Source organism: Canis lupus, chromosome 15 (assembly GCF_003254725.2).
Source record: "Canis lupus dingo isolate Sandy chromosome 15, ASM325472v2, whole genome shotgun sequence".
NCBI classification, from domain to species: Eukaryota; Metazoa; Chordata; class Mammalia; order Carnivora; family Canidae; genus Canis; species Canis lupus.
In genome coordinates, this window is record NC_064257.1 from 33,339,400 (window position 1) to 33,363,570 (window position 24,171).

General features: G+C 40.3%; 1 protein-coding gene and 1 long non-coding RNA gene across 3 annotated transcripts in view; one reads left to right on the forward strand and one right to left on the reverse strand.

Moving 5' to 3' along the window:
* LOC118350718 (uncharacterized) overlaps window positions 1-2,340 on the forward strand; it is a 33,199-nt gene extending 30,859 nt beyond the window's left edge. The window contains exon 3 of the long non-coding RNA XR_007402167.1: window positions 1,933-2,340. This is a non-coding gene — a long non-coding RNA (uncharacterized LOC118350718). The remainder of the gene's footprint in view (window positions 1-1,932) is intronic.
* The window catches only part of EEA1 (early endosome antigen 1), a 411,681-nt gene that overhangs the window by 152,926 nt on the left and 234,584 nt on the right, over window positions 1-24,171 (reverse strand). The gene's annotated exons all lie outside the window — the stretch shown is intronic.

The following is a 24,171-nucleotide window of genomic DNA, read 5'->3' on the forward strand; positions in this document are numbered from 1 at the left end:
TCAGAAAATAAAGATAGTACTCAGTTCTAGATCCTTTGGAAGCACAATGTATGGTACAGCTGTAACATAAACTGCTCAGCCGTCACAAGGTTGTCACATTCATGGGGCCTTTCCATTTGTCCGCTGTAATGAATGTGTTTGTCAACCTATCTTTTCATAACTGTGACTATCTCTTTAGGTTAAATTCCCAGAGGGAATTGTAGGGTAAAGTACATGCACACGCTCTGTGTGTGTGTGTACGCGTGTGTGCAGCCAAGCTGCCCTCAGAAATGATGAAAAAACTTTCACTCCTGATGCATGAGAGCACCTGCTACCAAGTGCTTGCTGAGACCACGTTGCATGTATCTTTATCAAGTGACCGATCTGATAGCTGAAAAATAAGTTTATTACTGTTTTGATCACCTGTTGTAGCTGTTAGTACTGCACACCAAATATTTCTGACTTTCCACTCCCTGATCACACAATAGGATTGAATTTCATGGCATTTGAGGTTAGGTGGACTGTTCTGGTCACTGAGTTGTGAATACACACCATACTGTATTATCACCTGGACTGAGTATTTCGTTTCCAGTGCAAGACCCTATAGAGCTGTCTCTCACTCAGGCTATTGGTTACCAGCAATAACATTCCAAAAACTGGCCCAGTTCAAATAATTGATTAACACGGCCATGCCATTTTAATCAATTCCATGAAACAAAGCCTCAAGCTAAATCATGAAAAATATGAGCAAAAAATAAACCTTGGTTGTATTAAGCCACTGTGATTTGGGGTTGAGCATTACTGTGGTATTACCTAGACCATCATGAATGATGCATTAAACATCTTAGATCTTACTGAAATTAGGCACACTTTCCTATACTTTTTGGCCACTTATGCTTCCTTTTTTGTGACATTTCTGTTCGTGTCAGCATATGTTAACTTTTTAAGCTTATGGTACTCAACCATACGTTTGGTCATGATTCCTACCATGCATGAAGGGAGAGTGACAAAGTCTGGATTACAACACAAAGCACAGGGCTACCACAACAGCCTTTTTAAAATTATTTTAAGTGACGTGTTTTCCTTTCAATGATAATGTCAAAACTTTAATATGAACATATTCGGATCATTCGAATGGCTGCTTTATAACTGAGGGATGCTATTTACTTTTATGACCCAAATGGTTTTGTACAGTGTCAAGTACCACTACTTGACACACAGACTAATAAATAAAGAACAAATGTGAACTCAAAACATAAATAATGCGTTTGCACCAATGAGGGACAAAATGATGTCCTGGCACAATGTCCACTTAAGATCAGAGGTGTCACAGCAGAATAAGTGGAGAAAACTGTGGGAGCACTGAATCATCACCGAGCCCTACATCAACACCAGCAGGATCAACTCAAAAGAGTCTGGCACAGCACTCAGTACTGTTTTTATGTTGCCACTTGTCTCAGTTATGATCAGTTGCTTGCAAACAACAGAAACAGATTCTGGCTAATTCAAGCAATAAAGAATTGATTGGAATAATACAAGAAAATGCAGGATCGACAGAGAAAACCAGTCTCAGAAAGAACCAAACCAGGACAGCTCCAAGGATCTCAGTACCAGGGATTCCTGGAAGAGGACATTTTGGAGGCTGCCAGCAAAATGATTCAGCTCTGGCCACCTTCCAACTGTGTGTCTTTATGTTCTGAACTCAAATTCCTGGGTTCATTTGGGTCATGTGCTCCTCATTTGCTGGTTGGAGTGGGGCAGGGAAGTCCTATGGGACTTCAAAATGCTCAAGTCATCCAGATATCTGATGAAAATAGAAGGTTATATGATCTCAAAGTAAGTGTGAGATGTCAGGGGTCATTCCTAGAGGGCTTGAGGGATTTACTCCCCCCGGTCAGGGGAGTGCATGAGGTCTCTTCCTTAATTTATTTCTTTTTCTTTTCTTTTAAGTAGGCTCCACGCCCAGCGTTGGAGTCCAGCGTGGGGCTTGAACTCACGACTCTGACAGCAAGACCCTGAGATCAAGACCTGAACAGCTGAAATCAAAAAGTCTGTCACTTAATTGACTGAGCCCCTCCACCCACCAGGTGCTCCAAAGCCTCTTCCTTACAAAGGCTTTTCCTTGTAAAGGAAAGGAAACCAATGAAAATCCAGGGAGGGATTCAGGAAGAACATAAATTACAAAAGAATAACCTGTTGACCTCAGGAGAATGAAAAAAGGACATGCTCCTTGGTGAAATGGATGGTGGAAAGGGGGGTGGATAGGCCTGTTTCTGGCTAGATGGGGCTTCATGAGGTCCTGTGTTGGAGTCACATTCAAAGAAACAGACCTCCAGGAAAATAAAATCAAATGAAAAGTAATTCTTTGCTTAGTTTTTTCATAAAATATTGAAGTTGGGGTATATTTTTAATATAAAGCAAAACTCTTTAAAATACACTTCAGACACCCTCTTATCACTGAGTTCTCTTGCGTGCTCTGCAGTGGCTTCCCCCAAATTCACGTTCTCTGCTGTCTCTCTCTGTTTCAGAAAGTTCTCCTGACACTTTTCCTCCATTTGCACCTCGGTTCACTATTATGGATATCAACCAAGCCTTCTTGGATTTTTTAGTTTTCTTACTTTACCCTATTTCCTCTGTTCTCTACAACAAAGAAGCACCTAGGCAGTGACCTAGAAACCAGTAGAGGGGGAGGCCAAAAAATGGGTGAGCCCTATAATTTAATAATTTCCCTGTAACATGAACTGTAGGTCACCAATATTTTTCATTTTTCTTTAACTCAAAATATTTGGTAATTTCCCTCATGACTTCCTTTTTTTTTTGCGCCACGGGTTATTTAGAAGTGTGTTGTTTAATCTGAAACTAATATAACATTGTATGTTAATTATGCTGAAATTAAAATTAAAAGAGAAAAACTTTTTTATTTTTATTTATTTTTAAAGATTTTATTTATTTATTCATGAGAGACACAGAGAGAGAGACAGAGACACAGGCAGAGGGAGAAACAGCCTCCATGCAGGGAGCCCGATGTGGGACTTGATCCCAGGATCTGGGATCACGCCCTGAGCCAAAGGCAGACGCTCAACCACTAAGCCACCCAGGCGTCCCAAGACAAACTTTTTAAAATTAAAATAAATTTAAAAAGAAGTGTGTTGTTTAATTTCCAAATATTTAAGGCTTCTCCAGATATCTTTCTGTTACTAATGTCTGGTGTATTTCTGCTATAGCTGAAAAGCATATTTTTATATTCTCTTTTGGTGAGCATTTTACAAAGTCAATTCAGTTGATCTTTAAATAAGTGCAGTTTACCTTCAAATAATATTATATCCTATAACAATATGGTCCTGATTCGTGCCTCCCATCTTTTGTGCTACCATGGTGCTAACATTTTACTTTACGTGTGCTGTATACAATTCTCTGGTGTTACTATTTTTGCTTTAATAAATCACCAGCCATTTTAGAAAAAATAGAGCTTAAAAATTTTTCATAATTTACCTTCATTTATGTCATTTCTAGCCCTATTGCTCTGTGCAGATCCAAGTTCCTGTCTGATATAATATCGCTTAAGAAATTCCTTTAAGATTCCCGAGTGTGCAGGACCACTTATAATTCATTCTTTCAGTGTTTGTTTGTTGAAAAAAGTCTTTATTTATCTTTCATTTTTGAAAGATATTTTTGACCATTTTGTTCTCCTGGTAAAGATGACACCCTCCCGCCCTCTGGCTTGCACAGCTTCTGACAAGAAGACTGCTGTAATTCTTTGATCCTCTGTAACCTGTCTTTTTTCTCTGGCTGCCTTAGAGATTTCTCTTTATCCTTGGTTTTCAGTAGTTGAGTAGGATGTGTCTAGGTGCTGGTTTTGTTTTGTTTGAGGAACAGCTGCCTCTTACAGTGATGCTTTTCAAACTGTTAGTGTGCATATGCATCGCCCAGGGATCCTGTTAAAATACAGACTTGATTCCATAGGCCTGTGACTTGGCTTGAGTGTCTGCATTTCTTCTTCTCCTTCTTCAGATTTTTATTTTTTTATTTGAGAGAGAGCCATCAAGAGAGAGTATGAGTTGGGGGAGAAGGAGAGAGAAGCAGACTCCCCACTGAGCAGGGAGCCTGATGCAGGGCTGATCCCAGGACTCTGGGATCATGACCTGAGCTGAGGGAAGATGCTTGACCAAGTGAGCCAGCCAGGCTCCCCAAGTGTTTGCATTTCTAACAAGCTACCAGGTGTAGGCAGTGTAGGCAAGGCATTGGCACACTAGTGGGGTAAAAGAGAGGAGAGGAAATTATGTGGTAGCAGTTTTGGATTTTTTTGCCTCTCACTGGTCAAATTCATCCAGTGGGGTGTTAATACCCATCCCCATCCCCCACCCCCCATAGTTCTGAGTGGTTATTATTGTCCTTCAGGCAGCCACTGAGGAAGGCTTGCCTGGTCGGCCCTGGGTGGGAAAGATGCTCCCACAGCTATGGAGGCCCAGAGCCCAGGAGGCCGAAGCAGCTGTGGGTAGTAGCAAGGGAGGAAAGGGTGGGAGCCACCCCAGGAGAGAAGTGCAGCAAAGTGGGGCAAACAGCACGTTCAGCGTACTTAGCACTGTCTGAAAAAAAATTCCTCTCTTTTCAGAACCTATATGTCAATCTTCTTTTTCTGGTCATGGGAGCGTGAGCTTCATGAAAGCAGGGGTCTCTCTGCTAGAGACTGTAACGGTGGTTAGCACCTTGCAGGCAGTCATAAATGTTGCCAGATGAATACACGTAATGGGAACTGAAGAATACAAGCTTCCCAAAATAAATTGGGGGCAAGAGAGACAGAAAGAGGAGTGGAGAAAGAGACTGTCTCTATTTAACCTCATCTTCCCTTCCCTGTTGAAGTGTTGCTCCAGATAATGGGAGGCAGCCACCAAATTCAAAGAGAAACAAAAGAACCAGTTTTTTTGGCTTTCATGCTGGCCGATTATTTCAGGGATTTTCATGAATAATTTTGACAAATGCGATTTTTTGCCTGAGGCCCTGGCATTAGAAATTTAACACTCTATTGTGAGATATGGTTTCTCCTACTTATGAAAAGATTGGCCTATAGAGGGTGCTAGTTCACTTCACAAAACCAAAATAAGTGCCTAAACTTTCACTGAGTCCTGGAAAGAGTTGACAAAGCAAGCGGGGAAGCAGCTTAGCAAGAGCTAATGAAATACTTAAATTTGCCGCATTTTGCTTCACAACCAAAGTTTAAGAAAAAAAGGAAAGCAGCCTGCGAAAAGGCCAGATGCATTCAGAGACCTCCACTGGGGAAAAGACGTGACACTGTTTTTCAAAAGCAAAGAAGAAAAGCCTAGCCAGGAGAAGCATCTAGAAGAAAATATTGTATGTACTGTGAAGGAAAACCTGAGGCTGGGAGAAGTTGCAAGTCCAAGAGGTGAGGCTGGCAGGCTTCTGCCAAATTCCATCCTGCACTTCATGCCCAGAAATGAGGACTTTAAGGCCTGGTGTGAGGTGTCTGTAGACTCTGTAAATGGGAGGTGTTCTTCTGACAGCTGTTGAACTAAGCACATCATTCCCGAAACTGATGCTGGTTTCAGTGCTCAGGAAGGATTAGAGGGAGGAAGAACCACTTGGGAGTTTTGAAATATGTTGTTGGTCACAGTAGACTTGATAGGAAGCACAAGTGAGACTGGTAGGAGGGAGAAACCTCTTCAGGGTTTAGATCTGCAAAGAAATCTTCAGAGAAGGAAATGGAACCTGCCAGTTTTCTTAGGAAAACTTTTGAACCCCGTAAACAAGCAGCAATGATCAAGGCAGCTTTGATGGCCCAGAGCTAAACTCAAGGTAGAGATTCTAGCCTTCATAGTCCAGTGATCAGACGCAAATTTTCTAGGAAAAGTTGGACTCAAAAAAATCCGTAAGAGTTGTGACACATGCTTATTATGTATGGTCCTTTCAACTGGTGACTGTCCTTGCTTTTGTCAGTTCAAGGTGGATTAGTCACTTTACTGTAACGTTCAATGGCTAAACTTTAAACCAAATCAATAAAGGACAAGGAATGAGTTTGCAAAAACAATCAGCCACCTCCCTCAATTTAATTGTAAAATCAATCAAATCTGTTTTTTTGGCCCCGTGTAGGGAAAACATCTATTTTACCAGTGAACAATTTCATTGATTGAGTGATTCACTTGGAAGACCTAACTACAGTCTAAGATTTAAGTCTTAAAGAAAAAGGTTTATCTTTCAAACACATTTTTTTTCAAGCTTCTGAAGTCAGCTTCTTTTCCCCTAAGGACTTACTCCATCTCAGATGTGCTTCTAACCTTTCTTTTGTGGTTACTTTTAATCATTAGCCATGTATTCAAGGTAGAAAATCTATTTAAATGCTTCAAAGTCCATGTAAGCCCACAAGCCTAAATACCAGCAAGTAAGGATGGAGAAGTACCAGTTATGGAGGTCCTACTGGGAGCCACTGTGTACTTTATCTTATTTTGAGCTCAAAACAACTAAATGAGAGAAGTACCATTTGCTTCGTGCCATGGTCATCAGTAAGCATTGAAGACCACAGACTGGGCAGGTAATGGAAATGAGCGAAGAAGCAGGTGAATTAAGAAGACTTGTTGCTCTTTGCAGAGACGCAAACAATGTTTCTGGCTCCTATTTTTCAAGGGAAGCTAGAATATTTATGTGAGTCTCCTGATTTTTAAAAACGGTGGTTACTAATTAAAAGAAATATTTCTGATACTGTGTGGATCAGATAAAGGAAATCTGGGGCTGAATCTGGCCCAGGAACTGCCATTTGGTTGTCTGGTGGTGGGGTAAAATATAAGGCTTGGGAAGGTGACAGGAAAGTGCTTCCCAGAGTCCAAGATTTTGATCAGTGAGGGACAAGCTCAACTAATCACTTCTGAGGCAAAAAGCAAGAATTTGATGGGGTCTATGTCTGGCTTTGTGATAGGTAAACAAGGGGGAGCTTCATGATCCTTACGGAAGTCAGGTGGAGAGGGCTGTTTCTTGCAGTAAGCCATTCTCCTGACACAAAAGAGTCTTTCTTCACCTTCAAGTAAAACTCAACATAGTCCAAACATAAGCATGAGATGGACAAAGGCTGAGGGTAAGATCATCAGACCCAAACTCAGTCAGTCCAAGGTCAACATTCCCCACAGGAAAAGAGGGAAGGAAGGAAGCTAGGACAATTTTAGTTCCTTGTGCAAAGGGGCAAGCCGTTGTAAATTCAGGACTGCTGGCCCCTGGGGGAACAGAGAAGCTGTCAAGGTTTGCTGGGGGCAGAAACGTGAGGAGTGACATCAGCTCCGCCAAAGTCCTATGAGCAGGCGCAGAACTGGCAGGTCATAGATCACTGGTCTCTGGTCCCCTAAATCCCTGGAAATGATTGGGAGCCACCTCAGAATCAAGAAGCCCAGAGAAAATGTGGGATAAAAAGACTCCTTGGGCTTCATTCACAGCCATCTCCATGGCCGTCTTGAGCCATCAAGTAACACTCCCCCAAATTCCAGGAATTAGTGACAGTGGTTTGAGCAAGGCAATAGTTTTTCTTTTCATTACCATTACCTTGTACCCTCACTCTGTCTCAGGTTCAGGTGACCTAGGAGATTACGTTTGCTGTGTTATGTTTGTATAAATGGTCACACTCTTTGTATGCAAGTTGGCCACTGGGAAAGACTCTTAAATTAACTTTTATTTCATCAGATCCTCCTCCTGTTTGACTTGATTTCATCCCAACCATTCAACTCAGGATTTATTGTCCTTGTCTTACGTTCTCAAGAATGGAGAACTGTCTTTGAAGTAGACATGAAAAGTGTAACCCCAAATAGACTACCCATATATCATTGGGAGTTTAAAAAAACAAACACAACAAAAATGCTCTCCAGTGTTCCAAGCATCCTAGGAGGTCTTCCCATTGTTTAAGCGAGTATAAATTGCTGTCATTCTAGTAAATAAGCTAACATCTGCTGTCCGGCTGGCAAAGGCCATTCTTAAAATCCGAGTACAGGGATCCCTGGGTGGCACAGCGGTTTGGCGCCTGCCTTTGGCCCAGAGCGCGATCCTGGAGACCTGGGATCGAATCCCACATCAGGTTCCCGGTGCATGGAGCCTGCTTCTCCCTCTGCCTATGTCTCTGCCTCTCTCTCTCTCTCTCTGTGACTATCATAAATAAATAAAAATTAAAAAAAAAATCCGAGTACACCCTCAACTAGAGTCATTAATGTCCAGGACAGCTCTGTCTCATAGTAATATAATGCAAAACACATGTCATTTTAAATGTAGTATGTTGTAGTAGTAGCCATGTTAAAAAACAAAAAAAGGTAGAAACCAGTGAAATTAAATGATCAATTTCACTTCAATTAGCCAAGTATATAAAAATATTATCATTCCAGCAGGTAATCAATATGAAAATTATTAATGAGATATTTTACATTCTTTTTTTTCTCATATTAAGTCTCTAGTGTGTATTTTACATTTATGGCACATCTTGATTAAGTTTTGTAACTGAAGGGAATCAGGACACGGCACCCCAAACTATGCCACTATGGTATAAGGATTATTTTGAAATAAAGGGGGTTGGGCATCAACAGATACTGGAAGGATTCTCTGCTCTTCTTTATCTGCCTAAAAGCCAAGGCACACATTTCCTTTTGTAAAGATGATCCCCTCCCTGTGCCAGGAAGGGAAGAACTACTGTTAATCACCGGAGATATGGAGATGAATTTGCAACAACAGGCCTTACTAAGATAACACTTATCTTCCATCAGTTCCCCCATATATTTGCTAGTCATTTCTCTATGACTTATCATCCCTTCAAGTCCAAAACCCTTTCCTCTGTTAAAATGGTATATGAGCCTCCAAGGCTAACCCCTTCTTTGAGATTCACTTCCTTTTATGAACTCCTGGGCACATAAATCATAATACAAATTCTATTGCCTTTTTATATTGCTAACCTGGCTTTTGTTAATTTATTTTGCAGGTCCCCCGTTACTGAACCTAAGAAGATGAAGATTTTATTTTTCAAGCACCCAATAGCCACATATGGCTGCAGTCGACAGTATTGGGCAGAGCAGGCCAAGGAGAATGATATGTAGTATTGTTCTAATCTATAACTTATTTCCAATCTATAATCTTTTTTTCTTATATAAAAACTATTCTTGTCAGGACTTCCCATGGATGCAGAAATTCAGTATCAACAACATTGCATTTTAGCAACTGGTAACAATGAATAGCTTAATTGAGGCTATAATATCTCACTTTTACATTCTTAGATGTTCTAGAGAATGAGAAAAAGGTCAATCCTTTCTTAGATTCCTTCATATTTTGGTCCTGGAAAAGCTGTTATTAATAGCTTACCAAAATGAAAAAAAAAACGTTAGTCTTAATTTAAAAATTATACGTGGTTTTAATTTAAAGACAAATAAAACAAGACTAATTCAAAGTAAGGATCAGATGCATACCTTGCTGGGATTTTCTATTATGTAATCAACTGTGGTTTCTAGCAGTGCTTTACTCTGGATCCAAGGTAGACAAACTCTTCAGAGCCCAAATAAAATAACCACATGTTCTGAAGTTAATTTAAAATATTCATTATTATGTTATAAATAGTATGATATTCCATCCAATGGCTTTAATTATTTCAGATCTTTGAAATAACAAATGGATTTGATTAAACTATAATTTGCTTTATTAAAATTGAATTGAGGGCATATGTTTTGGCATATCGATTATTTTTCCCAAAATGAAAGATGTTCCTTTTCTATTTCTGTATTTGTTGGTCTCATTTAAAATTTATACAAGCAGGATCCCTGGGTGGCTCAGCGGTTTAGCGCCTGCCTTCAGCCCAGGGCATGATCCTGGAGTTCCGGGATTGAGTCCCACGTTGGGTTCCCTGGATGGAGCCTGCTTCTCCCTCTGCCTGTGTCTCTACCTCTCTATCTGTGTCTCAGGAATAAATAAATAAAAATCTTAAAAATTTTTTTTAATAAAATACAATAAAATTTATACAAGCATACAACATCTAAAATCTAAGATTAGGATTAGGTGTAAAATCGCTGTGTCCTTGTCATTTTATTCTTCCCACTATAATGTACATCAGACATAAAGGTGAATTGCCCGGCCTTTCATCCTGCTTTTCTTCCTGGCAATGCTTTGTTTCAGCACTTGTCTCCTCTGCATGAAGAGTGCTGTGGCAGTGAAATGAAAATAATATTCCTTTTCCTTTAACTAGCCTATACCCCCAAAGAACATTGTTTTCATTGTACACTTTCTGGTGAAGGAGGAGATGAAAGTTCACCACGAATAGGCCTGGTTGGATTTATGGTGCTATCAATGAAATATTTCTGTGGTTTTTTTTTTAAAAGATATTTTTAAAATGTATTTATTTGGAGAGGGAGAGAGTGGAGGGGAGGGGCAGAGGGAGAGGTAGAGAGTGAAACCCAGCAGACTCCACAATGAGCACAGAACCTGAAACAGCTCGACCTCATGACCCTGAAACCAGACCTGAGCAGAAAGCAAGAGTCGGACACTCAACCGACTGTGCCACCCAGGTGCCCCTATCCATTAAATATTTGTAAATGAATGATCATATGAATGAGTAGATGAATGGATATAACCATAGCCCAGAATTTAACAACTGCCCACAAAACTGGTAGCAGGATCAATTCCAGGTTCCGGGAAGGCTCTGAAAGTCATCCACTGGCCTTGCCCAGTCTTTCAGGAGTACTTCATGATGACTATACTCTAGAAGATTGTACAAAGGTAAATCTGTAAAAGGTTGTGGGTGTTTTCAGCTGTTAGCACAATTTCTCAAAGGGCCTAAAGGCCTGATAAGATATTGTGCAACTCTGCACTCCTCACACTCAACCACATCACAAACACAAACTCCCTAGCAAGCTGCTATGCAGTTTAGCTGTTACCTGACCTACTTGCCTGAAAAAACTGGAACTGTCAAGAAATTGAGCATTTCCTTCGAGTGAGTCTACTGAAAGTCAAGCCAACCGCAATGTGAGGCTGCCAGCCTTTTTTCTATTCTGGCTTGATCTAAGGAGTTTTATAACCTGTAAACCACAGACCCCTACTCGAACCACGGCTTTGAAATCATGGCTGTGAACTTCTGGAAGTAATGTACCTCTTTTCTTTTTTCCATCTTTTCTGGGAAGAGCTTCTAGCGGATCTTTGAAAGAACCCCTGCTCTGAGCCAACACTCATAAACTGGGAAGAGAGGTGAAGCATTGTTATAATCAGTCAACAGAGAAGAACCCGTGGAGGCTTGGCTGCTAAGGCCCCTGCTCAGCTGCTTTGCATCAAGAGAACACACAATCCTGGCGTGGCATGTTACACATCAGCAATGGGATGGCTTTTGAAGCAGAGACCTCAGTTCACTCCATACAGAACTGTAAACCAGGGCTTTATTAACCAGAAATTTTAGCTATAAAGATCTTGCAGGAGTAGTATATCAAATGGCTGTGCCTGGGTCTCTGTGCCACAACTACACAGAGCTGGCAAATGAAGTTACAAGCATCATCTTTTGATAGAAACAGCAAAGGCGGAACTTGACCACAAGGTAACTGCTCTATCATACAGTGGAATTCGCTGCCTGTGAGGAATGGGTGAGGACACTCCTCTATAGATTAGGTTCAAAGTTTATCATGGTTATTGAACCAAAAAACCGTGGAGCAAAAAGAGCAACAGTTATATTCACTTTTTTTTATTCCAAATATTTACTGAGTTCACAAACAAGAGCAATTTCTTTCCCTGAGAAGTTTCATGTATCTGTCTTGGCCCATGTCCTGTTGATTAAAGACGCAGAGAATGAGAACATACTTTTTCAGCAAAATTAAGTTCAGTTGCACTTTTACTCCTATAATTTAATTGATATGAAAAGTTGCATGCTTTATTCTACATTAGCTAATAAAAGAGAAAATATTGAAGGGTGAATTATAATAGTATATGATTTACTCCAGGAATGTGAGGAAGGCTCTAAGATAGAAAGTTTAGCAATGTAATTCATGTTAATTGACCAAAGGACAGAAATCACATGCTTTTCTCTTATATATGCAGAAAATAATATTTAAATCAATTGTGAACTTTTGAAAAAGTTTGGTTAGAAAAGTAGGAATAGATAAAAAGTTTCCTAACCTGATAAGGCTATCCAGTAAAACTCAGCAGCAAATTTAATATTTATTGAAGAAAGAAACATTTCCTTTAAAGTTGAGAATTAAACTAGGGTGCCTTTTCTCACTCTTATTTTCCATGTGATACTGGAAGCCTTGGCCAACAAAATAAATCAAAAGAAAGAAAAAAAATATAAAGATGGAAAGGGCAGACAATCAAGAAATTCAGTTGTCCTTCTTTACAGATGATATAAATAGTCACAGAAAACCTGAAAAAGATTTAGTAGAAAACTACTGAAAATTATTGATGGAGCTCAGCAAAGGGTCTTGCTAACCTTCCCAACTGTATTAACCTAGGGATTAACCTAACACATAGGCACAAAATGTTGGAGAAATCTTTAAAATTCTATGAAAGTAATTTTTTTAACACCTTCATGTACATGCAAATCACCTGAGGATCTTGTCTAGAAAGCAGATTCTGATTCTCTAGTTTGGGGCAGGCCTAAGAGTTGGCATTTCAGAACCTCCCATGCAAGGCTCATGCAGCTGGGCCACAGACCATACTCTGGCTAGCAAAGTACTGAAACAGAGAATAAATCAAAATATAAGGCACACTCATGTGGAGAAAACTAATCATTGTAAAGATTCTAATTCTCTCCAAAACAATATGTGATTATAATATAATTCCCAATAAAATTTGGGATTAGAGAATGTTTGTTCAATTTACATGAAAAAAAATTACATTTTTTCCCAGAAAAAAAGAAAAACGGGGGGGGGGGAGGGAGAATTCCCTTACCATATGTTAAGATATAAAACCAAGGTAATTGAGATGCAATTTAGTAACAACACAGGAACAAATAATAAAATAACAGAATAGAATAGAGTCCAAAAACAAACCCCAGGATCTTGATCTGTGAGAGGTGACATCAAAACTTATTTGGGAAAAACAAAAACAAAAACACAACAACTTAGTCGGGAGAAGATAAATTGTTTAGTAAATGGTATGAAAAAAACCTGGCTTGCCAAATGGAGAAAACCAAAATTGAACACTACCTCACACACACACACACACACACACACACACACACAGCAAAAGACCTGCAATGGTCTATGTTTCTGGTTGGAATTGATCTAGGCCTTCTGATCCAGAGCCAAGAGCAGGGGCAAGACAAACCCTTTCAGGCAAGTTAGCTCCCCACAAGAACATATGAGATTTGCCACTTAACCTCCTTCATTTACTTTCTTTTGGCATCAGAACTTGTGGAAATTCCTCTGAGGTACTCACAATAAATCAATCCTTGGGTATGGTCTCAGTATACGATATTTTGAGTTTTCAAGATTTTTTTTATCTTCGTAAATATTTTATTGTGAAGTTGGAAAAAGCCACATTAGGAGCTGCTAGCCAGATGCAGGTTTAACTACACTCAGTGTCTTGATTATTGAGCCTAACACATTAGTACTTTGCCCCAACTTTGTATTGTCCTCAGATTTGATTTTCATCTCTTCTTGGTTTTCATTCAAGTTCATACTAAAAATATTTGAATAGATCAGGGTTGTGGAGAAAGGTCTCAGACAAATAGTTAAGAGATTTTCCTCAAAGCTGATATGGATCCATTGATTAATCAACAATGTGTGGAGTAAAACAACTTTCTTGTATCTCTACTCTGTCTATAGCTGAGGCCACTTGACTTGCACCAGTGGGTTTGGCCTCCCCATATGTATAAGAACAATCTTAGGAATTTGAAGATCCCCAGACTGAAACTAGAAGTCAGCACTGGGTCACGTTTTCTCCTAGTAAACTCCTGGTAGTGGCCCTCACTCAAGGTGTAACACACAACTAGGTTTCTGCTATGTGGCCTATTCTTAAATTACTGCCTTGATAAACTGCTTTTAAATTCCTCTTATTCTATGATTGGAGACCTTCTATTTTATCTATCTATCTATCTATCTATCTATCTATCTATCTATCTATCATCTATCTATCTGTTTAGTTTAAGTAGGCTCCACACCCAGTGTAGAGCCCAACATGAACGTGAAGCTTGACCTCATGATTCTGAGATCAAGAGTCAGATGCTTAACTGACTGTGTGTGCCACCCACCCAGGTGCCCTAAGATCTTCTATGTAAAAAAAAAAAAAAAAAAGTCAAATTTGAGATCTTTTCATCTACTTTCCCTAAATCCCCATACAAAGATGCCCCCCTCAACCCCTTGGTCCTAAACTCCAATATAAAAATGGGAACCCTGTAACCTGTGAATTTTTTGGTGGTGCCAGCTCTTGCCTGCTTCAGTTGAATTTCATTTTCATTGCACCTGATTCCCATGCACCATCCATCTTTTAGTATGCCTCACCATGTGCATTGGACGTTGTCAACCTCCTCCATGCTGATTGCTTGCCTGTGCCATCACCAGCTTATTACCTGTCATAGTACCTTTATTTTTTTAAGTTTATTTCGTTTTTTTAGTAATCTCTGTACCCAATGTGGGGCTCAAACTCATAACCCCAAGATCAAGAGTCACATGCTTTTCGAGCTGAGCCAGCCAGATGCCGCTATCATAGCATCCTTAAAATGTCATGACCTGCTGACCAGTCTTGTCTTCCTCCAGCATTTTGTCTTTTCTCCCAATATTTTCCCATCTTGGTGAGCAAGATATTATAAGCGATTTTACCTACTGTTTGCTGAAATCAAGTATTTGATGTCTATGATTTTCTCTGATATGTAATCTACTAATTCTATCAAAAAAAAATAAAAGATTTTAGTTTGGCACACTTGATCTCAGAGAATCCAAAGTAGATCCTACTGTTTGCCATTCCTTTCTCTGAATGCTTCATATAAATGTTCCATACTCTGGGATGACTTCTATATGAATATGGAGATTTGAATATCAGTCTTCAGCAAAATTCTAGACAACAAAACCACCAATTTATAGTCATCAATGTATAAACAATAGGAAAATATACTATCTCATTTAACAAGAAATCCTGGGGTAGCTTAGCTATTAGCTGATTGATTCAGTGACTCAGTAATATCATCCAAGACCCAGATTCTCTCTAAATCTCTCTCCTGCTATCAACACTATATGGATTTGTCCTTGGCTGGATCCCTTCACGGATACAAGGGAGCTTCCACAGCTCGAGTATCATGGCCAGCCAGAAATAACAACTACTTTTCCTATAAGCCTCCTTTTAGGAGCAAGGAAATCTTTCCCAGAAACCCCTTCTAGGGGCATCTGGGTGGCTCAGTCAGTTAAGCCTCTGCCTTTGGCTCAGGCTCAGGTCATGATCCCAGGAACCTGAATTGGACTCCTTACTCAGCAGGGAAGTCAACTTTTCCTTCTCCCCCTGCCCCTGCTCCTATGCTCTCTCTCTGTGTCTCTCCTTCTCACTCACTCCATCTCTCAAATCAATCAATAAATAAACAAATAAATAAATACAATCTTTAAAAAAAAAAGAAAGAAACTCCCTCTATAGCTGATATCTCATTACATTTTATTGCATAAAACTGGTCACTGGCCCTGCAAACCAATTGCTGGCAATCTCAGACTGATCAGAATTTAATCCTGACATGGAGGGAAAAGCGAGGCAGCCCCTTCAAATTGGCTCTTTTCAAGATAGAAGAAAGTGGGCAAAAGGCCTTGGCTAGGCAACCATACTGTGTGCTCCACACAGAAGGAATTACTCCCCGATTCGAAGGACAGGGATATAAAATAGCATGGATTTTTTCTATTCAAAATAGTTTAATGCAGGATCATGTCCAAAACAAAGGGGCTGATTAAGTTATCTCTAAAATTTCCTGCCAACAGTTTAGTGCCGGGATTCTGTTCTCATTGCTTCCACTGGAAACTGCTTGCAGTTTGGAACCGTGCGCATCAGCAGTGTTTGTGCTGCCAACAAAAGTCCATAGTTGCTGATCTGTGAGCATTTCCCCTAACAGCACATTTGTAGAAAACTGAGTCACAGGGATTCTAGATACTATGAATCCACTGCCTGAACAATTTTCTGAGTGCCTTACATCTTAGATACCAGCAGCTTCCCTGTAAATAAATAAACCATACTGAAACAATTAACATATAATGAGGAGTTGGGCAAAGCAGGTTTGGCTAACTGGTTTTTACTGGCAGGGTACCTTTTTATTTATTTGGAGCTGAAAGCAGGAGATTGTGTTAAATAAGGCAGCAAATTAAATGTGGATGTCAGTGCTGCAATAGGAGAAGGCTTTTGCAGAAAAGTAGACCTGACTCATTAAGTCACATGCAGAGTCATTACTGGGCTCCATGGTGAACTATTCACATGAAATGCAATCCATATGATGTCCACCTGAGCAATCCAAGTCCTTCCAGGGCTAACCAGAGTTTGGGGGTGGGAAGGAGAGAAAGTTATTTTTGTGGCACTCAAGGTATGATTACTTGTAGATCCATAAATTATCAGCCAAGGTTCTATCTTCTCTGGTGGTAAGAATAGAGCAGAGTAGCTGAATGCAAGTGACACCTGTAGGGGATCAGTCATCTGGACTCTGAGGAGCCAGAAAGAAGAGTTGAAGATAGTGTTGAGCTTTCCAATTGGGAGATTTTAGCAATATTGTTGAGTGATTGCTACATGACGAGTTCTATGCTAAGTGTCGAATAAGATTATTGCATCTCTTCTCCTGATGGTTCTATTAAGTTTAAGTACTACTGTTATTTCCATTTTACAACTAAAGAGACTGAGGCTTCGAGGAGTTAACTTAGTAAATAGCAAATGTGAGATTAAAATCAAGATCCTAACTCATCACTAACCTCTGCCTTTCTGGGTGAGGAGAGGAAAACAAAGAGATTCCATTTAGGCCTATTGAGTTGAAAGTGCTGGCAGTGTGTTCAATTGAAGATGTCCGGCAGGAAATGTGAAACTAAGTTTAGAGAAGGGTTTAGGATGGAGGCCACGTCTGGCAGTCATTTGCTGAGATGCACAAGTTAAAGTCATGAGCTTGACCTTGAATATCCTGAAACTTACTCAACTTTGCTCTGCAGGTATCTTTATGCATCTCAAACATCAGGCATTAACAATAACAACGAAATACAAAACCAAAAACTGATTGACCCATAGGCTCATTTTATTGGTCTCACTGATGCCCTGACTGCCTGTGTGACTTCGGGTGAGTCACTTGACCACTCTAAACATCTCTGTAAAATGAAGTCTCTTCTAGGACAAATGAGGGCCTGGATGTGAGAGAGGAAAAGAAGATCAATCCCAGAGTTACGTAGAGATGATTCATTGAATGCCAGAACATGAAAGTGAAGGAGAGATAGAAGAGGGGGAGAGCTTTGCTAGTCTAGACGTTAGGACAATCAGCACCATTACCCAAGGCAGGAAGGGAGGGAGTGGTGCCACAGATTTTTGGAAGGTTGATAATAACCTTTATTTAGGATATGAAAAATTTGAGGGGCTATGGTATTTCTTTGGACATTGATGAGCAAATTGCTGGGATTAGAAATATTTATTATATATACACTGAACACAGATTTGAAGTAAGAGGGCAGAGCCAGGTGACATTGAATAACCTTTCAGATCTCTTCAGTCTCTATGCCTCTCAGGCAATAGTCTCCATAGCAATGTGACTCAATCCATCTTGGATTGCCTCATAGTGGATCAGCTGGTTTCCACGCTCCACGACAAAGGACAAAGCACTGTCAATATTTTCTGAATGAGTGGCAATGTGGTCTAGGGTACTTCAGGTATTTTCCCATACCCTAGATTATTACATCTTCCCTCTATCTCCATACCCGTTTCTAATAAGCCCTGCTTTTTTCCCCGATCTTGATCTGCTTTCCTTTATTTTTTCACCCCCCAGGTGCTTGCTCCTTCTGTGGGTAGCTCATCATTATTCCATGCACCTTTTCTCCTCCATTGACTTCTGTTTCATTCATGCCCTTTCTTAAGTCCCATGAAAAGCCTCCTGCTTCCTTAATTACCAATCAAGGTCATTTTACCCTTCAATCTCTAGCATTCTTATCCTTATCTTGGATCTTTATCATCACCTTTAATAGCTAATTTGTCCAAGGCCTTGAATTACATGTTCTACATGCATTAGCTCATTTAATTGTTGTGATAATTCTATGTGGTAGGTTCTCTGTCCTGTTGCACAAGAAAAGGAACTGAGGTTTGAAACGATTCCATTACTTGCCCAAGTCCCACCATGAATGGGGGAGCAGGGACGGACCCAGATTGTTTACTGCCAGAGGCCAGATCTGACCACCACATGTTTCTGCCTTCTCCAGCCAGACTTGTGGTTTTTCTTTCTTATCTTTGCCAGTTTCATTCCACCTTTCTTGAGTGTTTTCCACATTTTCATTAAGATAATGAATACAACTATTTAAGCAACTAATCCTTATATATAGCTCTATAAAATCTCTGTAAGTTTCTTTCTCCTTATTGTTCCCAAACCCATCAGACCTACATATCATATTCTCTGAAATATGTACACAGAAGGCATCCATGTGCTTTCACATCATTTCCTTTCCTGCTCATTTCATTCTGATGAGATGAACAAAGAAGAAGGCTTTACCTAGTGGGGGAGAGAAGTGTGACAAAAGATGAGACCCACATCAAGACAGTGTGGTACTGGCACAAAAACAGACACATAGATCAGTGGAACAGAATAGAGAATCCAGAAGTGGACCCTGAACTTTATGGGCAACTAATATTCGATAAAGGAGGAAAGACTATCCATTGGAAGAAAGACAGTCTCTTCAATAAATGGTGCTGGGAAAATTGGACATCCACATGCAGAAGAATGAAACTAGACCACTCTCTTTCACCATACACAAAGATAAACTCAAAATGGATGAAAGATCTAAATGTGAGACAAGATTCCATCAAAATCCTAGAGAAGAACACAGGCAACACCCTGTTTGAACTCGGCCATAGTAACTTCTTACAAGATACATCCACGAAGGCAAAAGAAACAAAAGCAAAAATGAACTATTGGGACTTCATCAAGATAAGAAGCTTTTGCACAGCAAAGGATACAGTCAACAAAACTCAAAGACAACCTACAGAATGGGAGAAGATATTTGCAAATGACATATCAGACAAAGGGCTAGTTTCCAAGATCTATAAAGAACTTATTAAACTCAACACCAAAGAAACAAACAATCCAATCATGAAATGGGCAAAAGACATGAACAGAAATCTCACAGAGGAAGACATAGACATGGCCAACATGCATATGAGAAAATGCTCTGCATCACTTGCCATCAGGGAAATACAAATCAAAACCACAATGAGATACCACCTCACACTAGTGAGAATGGGGAAAATTAACAAGGCAGGAAACAACAAATGTTGGAGAGGATGCGGAGAAAAGGGAACCCTCTTACACTGTTGGTGGGAATGTGAACTGGTGCAGCCACTCTGGAAAACTGTGTGGAGGTTCCTCAAACAGTTAAAAATATACCTGCCCTACGACCCAGCAATTGCACTGTTGGGGATTTACCCCAAAGATACAAATGCAATGAAACGCCGGGACACCTGCACCCCGATGTTTCTAGCAGCAATGGCCATGATAGCCAAACTGTGGAAGGAGCCTCGGTGTCCAACGAAAGATGAATGGATAAAGAAGATGTGGTTTATGTATACAATGGAATATTACTCAGCTATTAGAAATGACAAATACCCACCATTTGCTTCAACGTGGATGGAACTGGAGGGTATTATGCTGAGTGAAGTAAGTCAGTCGGAGAAGGACAAACATTATATGTTCTCATTCATTTGGGGAATATAAATAATAGTGAAAGGGAAAATAAGGGAAGGGAGAAGAAATGTGTGGGAAATATCAGAAAGGGAGACAGAACGTAAAGACTGCTAACTCTGGGAAACGAACTAGGGGTGGTAGAAGGGGAGGAGGGCGGGGGGTGGGAGTGAATGGGTGACGGGCACTGGGTGTTATTCTGTATGTTAGTAAATTGAACACCAATAAAATATAAAAAAAAAAAAAAGATGAGACCCAGGTTTGCTTAAAAAAATAACAACGGCTTGTATGAGATACAAGATGTGTACACATAAAGCAATTAAATAAATGTAAACAAACTGAATGATTAGGTGTCCCGAAGAGAAATAAAAGCAGTACACGCTGTAGGAATCTGTTGGCGAAGACCTTCAGGCTGAGTGGGATTTGTGGGTGGAGGGGCAGGAAACAGAATGAAGATAGAAATTGGCATCTTCATCACTGACAACTATTTGTGAAGCATCCCCCCCAAGTGTTGGACATGAAATTAAAGTTATCAGGGGTGCCTGGGTGGCTCAGTCAGTTAAGCATCTGCCTTTGGCTCAGGTCATGACCCCAGGGTCCTGAGATGGAGCCCTGCATCCAGCTCCTTGCTCAGTGGGGAGTCTGCTTCTGCCTCTCCCTTCACGCCTCCCCCAGCTTGGGCTCTCAGGCTCTCTCTCTGTCAAATAAATAAATAAAATCTTTAAAAACATTAAAGTTATCAGGATAAAGAGATGTATAAGGTATTGTCTTTCTCCCAAATATTTGGTTTTTGAAGGCCTAAGAGATAGTGAAATAAACAGTACTACAAAGAGGCATGTAATCCACAGAACAAGAGCTTCAATCATTCTGAAAATGAAGGGAATCCACTTTCTGGGGAATGATAAGCCCAGGGGCTGAGGGTTGGCTGGTTTGTACGAAGCAAAGGATTCACTCATTGTAAGAATGAGAGCCTTCTCTAAGCCAGGCACTGAACACAATGGATGCTAAGAGCTCAGAGGCAACAGGAGGAACCCAGAACTCCAATGTGACATGTGGGGGCAGGATATGAGCAGAGGGGTATCTCTCCCACTCAGAGACATCAGAGACATCTTCCCGCCAGAGAAAGTGGCAGTGGGAGTCACAGGGGCCAGAATGGACAAGCAGAATGGAAAGCACAGGTGAGAAGATGTACTCGGTGTATAGAAAGAAAGAACAGAAACTACGGGTCATCCAGTGCTGCCATGAGAGCGTGAAGTACAAGACCAGGAGTGGTGAGACGACATAGAAAACACAGGCTGGACTGGAAGGGCCCAATGGTGAGTTTGCTATGATCATTGTTCTTGCAGTTCAGAGAAGAACTGGGCACTGGATATTCCAAGAAAACAGCCAAATTTGAAGCAGAGCCGCAGAAAATTTATCGGCACAGAAGAGCAAAAGATGCTGTTAATGGATGATTCAGTATTTTAAAGGGCTTTAAAAAGAAAAAAAAGGTGAGATTGCTCTGAAGTCTGATTTCAAAACCCAGTGTCTCCATCTGTATCTCCCACTTACCACTAATTCTGAATAGGTCTAGAGAACTCTGCACTTCCTCTTCTTCTCCCACTTTTTCTTCTCTATCACCAATTTGTTTTAAAGATTTTGTTTATTTATTCATGAGAGACACAGAGAAAAGGCAGAGACATAGGCAGATGGAGAAGCAGGCTCCATGCGGGGAGCCTGATGTGAACTCCGGGATCACGCCCTGAGCCAAAGGCAGAGGCTCAACTACTGAGTCACCCAGGTGTCCTTTTTTTTTTTTTTTAAGATTTATCAGCAACCCTTCTGTTCCTCTTGGGTCTTTGTCTATTCCATCCCCCGCCTCCCACACTGATCATGGACCATGGGTCATAATATGGAGAATGAAGAGCTAAATATGATTACTGCCCACCGAGTGCCTCCTGTGTCCCAGGCCTTGTCTTGGGCACTTTATTTATTTATTTATTTATTTATTTATTTATTTATTTATCTTGGGCACTTTAAAGCATTATTTCATTTAATCCTCCTAACAACAGTGAAAGGTGAGGGCCGCTGACAGGTGAAGAACACAGGGCACAGACAGGATGAATAACTGATCCAAATTCACACCACTAGTAATGGACAGTGGTAGGAGTCACATATGTTTTTCAAGTATGAATTTGAACCCACCTTTCTGATTCAAATAGTTGGTTTGAGGTGACTTCCCAATGCTGTTAGGATTAAAAACAAAAATCTTTGACGTGATTTACAAAGACTCACATGGCGATTCCTCTCTCCTCTTAAAACCATATGCAGAGAGCTGGCCTCCAGGGTCTAAGGTCCCAACCCCTCCCGTACACTATCCCTGGGTGTCAAAACAGTCAGTTTAAGTTCCTTTATGTACTACAAGTTATAAAACCTGCTCTGTGAGTTTCTGATATTAATTTACAGTTCTTTCTCACCAAGGAGATGTTCAGCAAACAAACGGAAGAGAGCCTTTCAAAGCGTGGTCCAGGGTGGTCTGGGTTCCTCACCCAGGTGTCCTGGACTTCAACAGTGTGCTCCTCCCTCCTCTGAGGCTATACTGGTCCTACTGGTCAGTAGAAGAAGACGGCCTCTGCAAATAGGGGCTCTCATCTATTTGCAGAAGAGTGGATGGTCTCTGGGCTGAACTTTGCCTTATCACTAAGTGGCTCTGAGAGCTTCCCATTGCCTGGTGCCCTTTCTCAGCCTGGCTTCCTCGTTGGTGCCAATACCACAGTCAGACTGTCATTTGTCATTTTCAAAGAGCTGCCTGCCTGAAAAAGCTGAGACTTCCATGCAAATGGTAGAAAAGACAATTCGCCAGTGTGTTAACTAGGACCCCACTGGTACTACTGCCCAATGTGATTTCTTAAACTTTCTCTCTTTACAATGTGTATCATTACTTCTTGTAAAGGATAGCTGGTGTGAAGGTCACAAGTTATTTGATGCCTTTAAATCTCATCCAAAGGTACTTTCCAGCCGAAAAATTCCACAATTCCAAGTGTGTATCAGTTTCACATCAGGCAGGATCTGAGGCTTGGTCAATATTGTTTTTTCCACAGTGAAACTGTGTAAGGCAGGAGATCTTACTTAAGCTAACAAATGTGTATCCTTCAAATGGAAGAATAAATAAAAGTGTAATTTGTGAATCTGCAAAGGGTTCTTTCCTGTTGGAAAATATTAACATTTTTCTATTCTTTAGTAAGAACTTGATACCTATGCAGAGTTTTAAATCAAAATGTCTGGGAATTTTGTGTCTTGCAGTCATTTTCTACAAGTTTATTTCCGATCTCCAAACCCAGTCTTCCTTCTCCAAATGTTCTTGAGGCTGTATTTGCATGTATTCATCATCATGGAGCTCTTGAGCTTCTTTCCAGCTCTTTTCTGGCCTCACCAGTATTTCTTATGTATTTCCTAAGTCATTATCTTCTACAAAGAAATCTCCACTAGATATGTCAATGTTTGAAAGTAGTTGATACCTATAGAAAATTTGCTTTCTGTTTACTTGATATAAGGACTGGCCCAAAAGTAAGACCTGACATCTTTTCATCTACTTATTTGTGGGGGAAAAAAATCAAATAACAATTAAGTTGTGATAACTGCAACGATATTGTATTTCAGTTGCCATAATCAAATTGTTTCTAAATATTAACAGGGAAAACTATAATGCAAGTAACTTTCGGAACACCCAAGTAATCCAAAGGGGAATGACTTTTCAAAAAATATAGGACACAACACTGCACATTGCAGTTTTCAGGCTGAGCAGAGAAACACTCACAAATTACCTCTTCCAATTTTGCTATTAAACAGATTGATATAAAACTACCTGCTGTGGGTGAAACAGTCAGCCTCTGCAAATGGTCTCATTCTGAAACTACAGGTGTCACGGAAATTGTGTTTTCCTTCTACAGCTCATTGAAATGGAGATGGGATGGAATGGAGTAAAGGGATCTGCTTTCTAATGAGGCAAAATAAGATTCATTTGAATTGGGGCATGGACTGAAATGAAGGGAAAATCCAATCAGTGCCTCATTTTTTTACATCCTTAGAAAGTCTTTGAGCAGCTGGGCAGAGCACAACTACACCCATGCTCAAAATGTCCCGAGTAAGATACAAAATTCATGAGGAAATTATTTTCAGTGTTCATGGGATGGCTCTCTTGCTTATATTATCAGTGTAGAGGGGAAAAAGGACTAACCTCAGAGGCATATTTTCATATTTTTCATCAACTTAGTTTCTTTGATACACACATAAGAAACCGCTCCAATCATCATAGAGTACATTTGGGAATCTTCACTATCCATAGGATTTATCTGACAGAAGCAAAAATATCAAAGCAAACACATACACAACAAATAAAA